The sequence below is a fragment of the Teleopsis dalmanni genome, chromosome 1 (assembly GCF_002237135.1).
Source record: "Teleopsis dalmanni isolate 2A chromosome 1, ASM223713v2, whole genome shotgun sequence".
Classification (NCBI taxonomy): Eukaryota; Metazoa; Arthropoda; class Insecta; order Diptera; family Diopsidae; genus Teleopsis; species Teleopsis dalmanni.
In genome coordinates, this window is record NC_051846.1 from 51515374 (window position 1) to 51523903 (window position 8530).

The window sequence follows — 8530 nt, forward strand, 5'->3', positions numbered from 1 at the left end:
TTTATTACATTTTGACATATTATTCGTTGCCTGTCAATTAGAAGTTTTATTGGTGACGTCAGAAAGTGAATGTGTTACAACTTTTAATGTAAATGATATATAAATTAATACTTGACCTTTTTCACAAAAACTTTTACTAAGTTCAACAACCAAAAAAAAAGGAAAAAAAGAAAGAAATTAGAACAAAAATATAATAAAAAATAAATGAACCAAATTTATTAAGTTATTATCAAACATAATCCAATGCTAGAATTATACAAGAAAAAAGTTGGGGATTTCCATTTTGATAATTAAATGGGAAATTATGTGTTATAAGCATTTGTACTTATCATTTGTCTGCCTATTTTATATTTGAACTGCCTTCTAATATTTGAACTGCCGGTCTATTACGAAATTGTTGTTTCATATATGCTACTATTAGCAACATTCAAATCATATCACACACGGTAGAAGAGCAGCAAAACGGATGAGCAAACCTATTGTAATCACTACAAGTAGCTAAGTTCGTTATCAGTCATTGCCATCCAATCCAAGCCAATCCGAACCCATCCCAACGCCACAAATAAACTACGCTGTACTTATGTTATTTATAATTACTACATTACGTTTTAGTAAATTTCTACGAAATTCTAATATTCATTCATACTCATGGAATTGTACAGTTTCCGCTTTGGCTTCGCACATTCGAGCCGCTACTTTATCTATCGCCTATAATCATTACAAACACAAATATTTTGAATTACAATCGCCATGCAATGTGAACATATTTGCCGCTATTAGGCCGTCCATTCACTATTTACGCACGCTTAAGTCATTCACTAGTTGGTTGCCCGCCGCTGTTGCGCCTGCTGCCCCTGCGGCTGACTATCGTCACTCTACAGTTCAATCGCTGTTTCATAATTAAATTTATTAATACGTTTGATGTGCGTACGAAATTGAAATCAACTTTCATGCAAAAAACAATAAAAATAATATTTTTTTCAGTATTTACACTTACCGATTTTATTTTTCAAGTATCGGAAATTATGGTTGTGTCACCGGAATGTGTTCTAACATATAAAATTATATATGAAAGTAATGAAACTATAAAAGAAGTATAATAAAGTGATTTTGTTTGACAGAGCATCTTTAGATTCTATACACTTTATGTGTCTCAAGAAGTAGATATATCTCTTATAAATCACAGTAAACTGCACAGTAACTGCAAACTTTATATAGTAATAAAGCGTACTTCTTCAGATAGTTCACGTATTTTTATATTAATGTTATTTTGAACTTAAAGTCAATCGGATCAGTGTTAACAGATAAATGTGTACCGACACCAGCTAGTGACGTCTGATATTTTAAATATTACCTAATATATATTAATCATTCTATGACAAAATATTTATACAGAATCTGACACCCTTCGTCTAAAATCAGTAACGTAGTATTGTATAGAATCCACTGTTATCGGACAGATTTTTTGCAACAGATTTACCCAGTCACCGCAATTTAACTAAAAATTGAACGAAAAAAGAAGAGCATCCTATTGCCTTTGAAAGTCATAGATCTAAAATCTATGATGTGCAAAATTCTTGAATATTATTTCCACAAATCTGGTCTTTTTGGTGAAATTTATTCTCTCAATCGCCACATAGCACTTGGATAATATATTCGATTACGACTCAATTGAAAATCATAATTCCGAAATTTGTTGACTGGTTTGCATGTTTGACTCGTAAGTCCATATCTCAAAACCAGTTATAATACGGTTTATGAATATTTTGTCAAAATGGATTCATCCTATCAGATCTTTCAGCACGCATCGAAAGATGACGCAACATAGCCAAATAATCGTTTCAGTATTAACGAAAGTGACTGCCTCTCTCAGACTTAAAAAAAGATTTTCAGACAATTTTTTCTTTACTTCAGCGATGTGAAGTTCAGTTGAAGAAGTTGATTGTCAAACAAAGTAAGGCAAGTCTTTCACCACATCTTAAACTATGTTTTACCGTATGTGTTATTTAACACACACTCCTCCATGCCATTTCAATTACTCTAGTATTAATACCAGTCTTCACGATCTCTCAAATAATAAATCTTCTACCTCACCAGAGAAATTTCAAAAAAAAATTTTTGGAACTTAAAATATCACTTTCATCATACACCTTTCTCTTTACTGATGATTCAAAAGCGAACTACTTAAACTCTTTTAAAATTACTTCTTCCGACATCGTCATTAATCAGGCACTCCTTCCACCATTTAGCTCTGTTTTTTCTGCTAAAATTATAGCAATTTCTAACGCCTTAAACTTAGTAAAACATAAAAATGCAAACTATTCCATTTCTTCAGATTCCCTAATTTCAGTAAGCACAATTAGTAATTCTCCTAATATAAACTACTATGCAACTAGCATAAGAAAAATAATTTCTGTTAAATTTCTAAAATTACTTATTGTCTAGGTTCCCAGTCATCAATTAATAACCGGAAACGAAAAACATATCTGACGCTCTTGAATTCATCAACATTTTCTTTAAAGAAAAATGTGAACAATCAACCCTCATAAAAACAACATTTATAATTACGCAACCGATGGTATACCCCTCACACGTTAGGGGTACAGCACTCCAAATTTATTCGCCTACGTCTCGGGCATAGTCACCTTACACATAAACATCTTTTTGACATTTGATTTTTATCCAGATGTCAGTTTTGTAACACAGAGTCTTCTACGTCAATAATTCACATCCTTTTCACTTGTTCTCACTTCTCACATCATAATAATTTCTGTAATATCTCGATATCGAAACCCAAAGGGGAATAGGTTAAAAAAAGAACTAACTTTTTTAAAATAATTAAGATGTACGATATACAAATATAATAATTCTGTATCATATTTATAATGTTATACTATGTTTAGACTGCCAAATTTCCTTAATTGCGTAAAAATAAAATAAAGGTAATTTCGAAAGTGTTTATACTGCACTAAATTAAGGAAATCATATGTTTTTTGTTTACAAATTGAAGGTTCAAAATTAAATGCTCAAAACACCATTTTTATCTAGAAAATTTTAAAACTTGATTATTATAACTATAAAGGATGGCATTCAGTGGTTTTATTAGCTTTAGTGGATCTCAGATTTGTGGATTATTATTTTTCACTGTATTTTAAATTAATAACAGTTATAGTTTTTTCTTTATATTCAAATTTAAAAATTTGCGCAACTTTCAAAATATTTTCCCGGTTTTATTAAAGTCAACCATTTTTCTTAAAATCATTCTAACCTTTAGAGTGAATTTTGTATGAAGAAAACAACTTAATTTAGCTGAAACAAAGACGAAATTAAGCTTTTTGTGAAATGAAGGTGTGTCTAAATATGGTATTATTATTATAATTTACAATCAATGTATAATATAAATTTAGTAGCTTAAGGCCTTATTGCTATAGCTCTATGCTCTATAATATGCATACTATTACTATACTATGCATGTTAAGTATAAATAAATGACTAAAACGGTGATAAAAAAAACCATACATATGATTTTTTTTGGTGTGAAACCACGGTACACGGTTGCCACTTATGGTACTTTAGTACCAAAATTGGTACTTTTTTTTTTTTTTTTTTCGTTGGTACTCATTTTCAAAAACTGGTACATTTTTGACGACCCAATTTTATTGTGGATATTTCCAATTAATTTTTTTATAAATGCAACTTTGCACTATTTTATATTTTGTTCATTTATAACACTATGAAAAACACAGAACGAAAAACCAAATAGGTTCAAATAAATTTTGGACCTTTTTTTACAGAAATGGTACCTTTTTAAACCAATTTTGGTACAGGAAAAAATTTTCAAGTGGCAACCGTGTGTGAAACGTCATTTCTACTACAATATTCTGTACCACTTATACTCATTAAAGAAGATTCATTAATCTTCTAGTACTTTTGAATGAAAGTTTACAAATTTAAATGCTTTATTCGTTTCACATAAAGTATGATTAATTTAATTTTAATTCTCTTCCTTCTCTTACATTCCGATTTTCTTACTTACGTAAATCTTACTTGCGTAAAGTGTCGCAAATGGATTGCGGCAAATACGGAGAGAAGTACACTTCAAAAGTCTTAAAATATGTATCTAAGAGCTACTGTAGCTAACCGCAGCAAACATATGGTGGGCAACAAAAGATTGATTTGATTGCACAAAATTGGTTGTAGTCCATAACTCACCACCCATGCAATTTGAAGAGTGATCAAATCGACACCAAAGTAAAATGCAATTTGAAAATAAATTTTTCCATAACGGATACTCACGTACACTACGCGTCGCCCACAATGCCCGAATGAAGTTGTAGGCAGCAAAATGACAGTAGTAACGAGAGTAACCGAAAGTGTGTAGGCAACAGATGCAAAAAGAACAGTAATAAACATTGCCACAACTGCACTGTACGATATAACCAACAACAACGACAAAGCAACAACATTGGTAACAGCAACAGCAACAGTAACAGCAACAATAGTGATACAGTGATAACGACAATGGCAACAGGATGTAAAAAGTTGGTAATGTAAAACCTACGCACGCACACGTTTCCAATAAGCCGCAAAGGCGAAACCATTTACTCGCGCCCCCACATTTACAACCATACACCATACACGCACACACCAACACATTTCACACTCAATGTAGACATACAAAAGAACAGAGGCAATTACATATTTGATGAGGAGCAATGCGATGATGACTATTCTGCATCCTTTTCCCAACTTTCACTGGTGAAACTTAATTTCATTTCCGCCTACAAAACGGAAAAAACAGCAACTTTACACACTTCAGGCAATAAAATGTAACGATGTGAAGGAACTCTACTTGCAGTCATGGCAACATTTATTTCAAATAATTTTTTCTTTTCTTTAAAATAGATGAATAACGTATCTACTGGTTTCATACAGTCATCGTAAATGAGTAAGTCCAGGAAGTTGCTAAATTTTTTTGCTTAATTCGAAGTAGGTCCTGAAATGTACCACTGCAGACTGATGAATCATGTAACGTGTATTATGTTTATGTTGAACCTTTTCCGAGTTAGTGCATCTAAGCACTTTTACTCTTTGGTAGCTGAGGGGTGTCTGCAGAGTCCTACCCATCTCACTGACTAATTTGAGTATTCCTCATAATCTTCGTAATTACCTATTCAATGACTGACCTAAGATTTGCGTTCCGCCCCGTGCGTTTAGTGATTACCCTGAAATTAGATAGTGCTAAGTACGACAGTCAGTCGGTATAAACATATAAGATACAAACGAGTAAATAAAACAGACAATGAATAAATAATTTCTTCACCACAAAAGATCAACTATGGTCGCGGTGCTTCGCTCCGTTAGCAGCTGGTACCCAGTTTATTTCTATTCTACATAATATCCTTTGTGTTAGCCTTGATGTTGGTTGTGCGGTCCCGATGCCTAGCATGGCACGATGGCAGGCCTGGTGTGCTCATCAGTTTTGGGGTGAGGTGCTTGCAACTAGTTACCACAGGTGACAACAAACAAAAAAAAATCATGCCATTATCTAATCACCTATATAGATTATACCTATCCTATACCTACTAGTCCTGGAAGTCGGTTTGAGTCTGCCCTCCCTAAACTACCTATGAGTTACAATATGAGTCTAAACTATTTATCGCAACTCCCTTTCTAAACTCAGAGTGTTTTTTGAGAACATTCCTTAAAGTTCAGATGGTTCAGTTCCAATATTTACAGACACAATAAAATAAACATAAATAAGGTAACAGCTTTCAACACAGTGATCATCGCAGATAAGCATAATCGGTGCTGCCAATTGATTTCAACAGAATAGAAGACACTAGTGTCTTCGAATAAGGGCCAAAATGTCACTTATAGAACAGAATCAAATTGTTGTAGAAACTTTTTATCCTTAGAGAGAGTAAAGACTACAGGTTTCACTAATTTCCAAATAGAGCGAAAACAGCATTTTATTGAAATAATAACCTGAGTCATCTTTTACAAAATTTTCATATTGATTGCATATGCAAATGATATTAATATTGTTGGCCTGAACATCCCTGCCGTCAATACAGCATTTTTCAACTTAAAAAACGGGGGGAGCGAATAGGTCTTGCTGTTAATGAGAATAAAACAAAAATATAGATATGAGAATAATATGGAAAGTATGTCAACAAATACATTTTGTCAGTGTTTTCATACCAGAATTACTGTTAACAACTAAAGCTCTGAAGTTGCTCTTAAAAAAACAATTAGAAAAATAATAATTTACAGAAATCTTAAGATAAATGATTTGATATAATTTTTTTAATAAAAGGGAATTTATACAAATTGAAGAATCAGTAATGAGGCAATTAATGTATTGGATAAGCTATAGAAACCATTCTTAAGATTTAAATTTTTTTATTATAAATTTTTTTTGAATAATTTTTTTTTTGTCCTGTATTTTGGTTAATATTGAAAACAGTCCTTATTTTTTTTGTTCCTTAGACCTGGATGTCCTGACTGAACCTTATATCACGAAGCCAAAAATCACTCTGTATGTGATATGATATATGTTATTATTCTGTTATAAAATTTAATTTAGAATGTTAATAATATTTTTTTTTTTCGCTTTTCAGAAACTTCACCTACCACCTAATTGCTGTTAGAAATTCTGTAGGGCTCCTATCTCCTACCTACCTCTTCTTCCACCGCAAGAACAACTGTTAACTTGGCTGTTTACATAAACGAGAAAATTGAGTGGTACACAAAGAATCTACTAGAATTAAAAAACATTTTTTTTTTAATTTTTATTTTCTTTTTCAACTTACAGAAATAGATGAAGGAGGACACATTGCTAAAGAAGCAACTCCGTATTTCAACCAGCCTATTTTAAGTGATGATGACGGATGAAGAAGAAAATATGTGGTTCTTTGGCATCTGGCATCTGATGTATCTTTTAACGTCACAGGTTTACGTCACAGGACTCACTCGTGTAAAGAAAATGATAACAGAGAATAATGCAATGAAAAAGCCTAATGAATAAAGTGTGCATATTTGTTTGCTTATATGAGTACCTTTTTTCTCTTCTTCAAAAGTTTTAATATAATATAATAAATCTCACGACATTCTACGTATAAATAGGTCGGTCGAACATTTACGTAATACAGATTGTATTGTTTAAGTAGCATTTAAAATTTAAATATCTGTTAAGGATTGTAAGTGTAGAATATAAAATTTAACAATTTAATTTAACAATTTTAGTAAACTAAGATATTCTAAGTTTTGGCAATTAGTTTATAACAACATATTTTAACAGCATAATATAATTTATTTCTGGCAACGCTAGTGAACTAATACACTTTATTTGTCAAATCACATTTTTTATCAAATAAATTTACTTGTACGAAATAAATAATATTCAATCTAACACAGGCTATTGTAAAGGTCTCTTAACCACCAATCCGCGCACTTTTACATGTCCTTAAAATGTTATTCATTCTTGTTTTTAACGATAGAAATATTCGGAAGATATTGGTACCGATATTTGTACAACAGAATAAATATTTACCAGCCTATAGTACATGAAGTAATACTGTTTTAGAACTAGCCGATATATTTATAATTTCATATTGAAAATACCTAATGAATATTATCGAGCTTATTTGTCAAGTACTTTTAACTTTTATCAAATGTTACAAAAAAGGATTATCAATAGCGTAATCAACCTATGATTTTTCTTCCTAAATTCTGCCTTCGAGGTTTTAACGAAAATCTGTCAAGTATCTATTTAGAAGTTCAAAAAATTGATTTATTGTCATCAAAAAATTTTTCTTCATACTCGTATTAACTCACAATAATCCTCAAAGGATATAATGACGTGGTAATATAGTTTCCAATCCTTCAAAATCTAATACTCGTATAAAATCTCTGGCTTTAATAAAATATAGCATTTTATTTTTATAGCATTTAGAGCATTTTATGATTTTACAATAACCTGTATATGAATATAATATATATTTAAACGGATATAATATAATAGCAAAGAGCAAATGTTATCCTATTTTTAATCAATGCATTTGATTTTTAAAATCGAAAGGTTTAACCTTATCTGGTATTGTTAAAAACCAACAGATCTCTGCTTGATTTATATCTAGCCACATTAATCCAAAATAACCAAATATAACAGCTTATAGAACCTCATCACATCCGATTTGGTTGAAATGTTTGTTATGAGCTACTTTTTTTAAATAAAAACACCCGTACTTCGCCGAAATATGGAGGCACGGAGCCATTAGATTTTGAGAATTCACATTTTAAACCAATTTTTAAATGGTCTAAATATATCAAGCTCTATAAATGATAGAGAGCTACAATTTGTTGCATTCTAAGTTAATAAATTGTATACATAAAAAACTTTAATTTTTTACTTTTGAATTAGGTTCATTATAGAATTTAGGATCCTAAATTTTTTGATGTATTTTTTGTTGCTCACATTTTTTATTAAATTCTTTTTTTTTTTACTTTTGATTTAGGTTCGTTTTAA

The 8530-nt window shown here is 31.0% G+C and overlaps 1 long non-coding RNA gene across 1 annotated transcript; it reads left to right on the forward strand.

The window, feature by feature from the left end:
• Positions 1-6498: 6498 nt before the first annotated feature.
• LOC119673131 lies at positions 6499-7057 on the forward strand. The gene is made up of 3 exons (XR_005252010.1): positions 6499-6541; positions 6624-6747; positions 6818-7057. It is a non-coding gene; the product is annotated as an uncharacterized LOC119673131 (long non-coding RNA).
• The last annotated feature ends 1473 nt before the right edge of the window (positions 7058-8530 follow it).